This window comes from Oryzias melastigma, linkage group LG6 (genome assembly GCF_002922805.2).
Source record: "Oryzias melastigma strain HK-1 linkage group LG6, ASM292280v2, whole genome shotgun sequence".
Lineage (NCBI taxonomy): Eukaryota > Metazoa > Chordata > Actinopteri > Beloniformes > Adrianichthyidae > Oryzias > Oryzias melastigma.
In genome coordinates this window covers 35,069,230-35,070,884 of record NC_050517.1, presented here as the reverse complement: position 1 = coordinate 35,070,884, position 1,655 = coordinate 35,069,230, and positions in this window count along the sequence as shown.

The following is a 1,655-nucleotide window of genomic DNA, read 5'->3' as shown; positions in this document are numbered from 1 at the left end:
GATGAACTGAATTAAAGGATGGATGGTTGAATGGATGGATGTATGGACGGTTGGATGGATGTATGGACGGTTGGATGGATGTATGGACGGTTGGATGGATGGATGGACGGATGTTTTGCTGCAGTCGTAGGAGGTTGGTTTTTAGTCACTCGCTCATCTCTGGGGAGAATCAAAGCGTTGACCTCAGGGCTTCTTTTAAAGGTTAGTCCAGAGAAAAGTCAGCTGTAGAAAATTAAGTCACTTTATCAGCTCAACCCAATCTCCACAGCTCCTCACAAATTGGATTTCAATGTGGGTAAAACATCCAGGCACCATGAGGAGCGAGAACAACGCTGTTTTCCCTTTTGAGACGCTGTTTTTTTCTGTTTTTCCTCAGCAACAACCACATTAAGGGACTTTGCAGCGCTTTTGGCAGACAGGGATGCTGGGTAATGTGATTGTGGCTGATGTATGGTGCCCAGAGGCTAGACCAGGTAAAAGGGTTATGTGTGGACCTCTGGCCACATGCTGCTGCAGCTGCAACCTCACAAAGGTACAGAGGAGGCAGATGAAGAAGCTCAACCTGAACACGAGCTGCAAATGCTAAAGAGCGCTGCTGCAGCCTCAGGCGGCTCCAGTCCAGGGCGACGGCGCGAGTCCAACAACAGGCACATCCAGGCTGCGCTTCTGTACCAGCACAACAAGTGCAGCTTCTAAAATAAGTTATGAGTAGCTTTTTTCTTCATCTGACCTTTTATTAAAATTGTTGTGACATTAAAGGCAGACAGCAGCTTGACATTTATGTGCAGATAGGAACCATTATCAATTTTATGGCTTCTTCATCCGTCTCTTTAAGCATTTTTTAAGGAAATGAGATATAAGCGATAAAAGACAGAAACAACATGACAGACTGCTGCTGCTGCTTACTGGATTTCAAATTAGCATCAAACTATTTTTGGGTCATTTCAGAGGGAAATCAAATATTGGAAATCTGGTCGTACTGACTCCACTCACCACTTCCGGTCCAGTCAGAGAGAAGCAACAGATGATGAGAGCTGAAACGCCTCAACGACCACCACAGCTCCAGGTTTCAGAAAGAAAAGAGCATATCTAAACTTCTAGAGATGTTTCTGGTTTGGAGAAACTGCTGTTTAACCTTTAAATAAACCCCGAAACCCCAATCAAGACCATAGACATATATAATTATCAATTAATCAATGGATATACAGTCAAAGGTTCCCACCCTCCAACGCAGGAGTGTCAAACTCAATCACACAAGGGGCCAAAATCCAAAACACACCTTAGGTTGCGGTCCGAACAGGATAAACATTTATTGAACACTCTAAAACTGATTTTTAAAACTTTAATACTGTAACTTTTTACCATAATTATGATCTAGATATATAGCATTAGCTGCAGTAATGCTAGTGTGAATGCTGTAAGCTGAATTTCGCTGCTGAAGATGCTGAAATTGATAGCTAAAAACATTGAAGCTGAAAGAATGAATGAATGAATGAATGAAATAGTTTATTTCAAGCAATCAGGTCATAATACATACATAACATATCACTCAATAAATCACAAGTAGATCACTTGAAAGGGAGTGGAAGGAAGCAAACTTATACAATCCCAACCCGACTATAGATAGCTAAAACACTGAAGATAGCCAGCTAAAA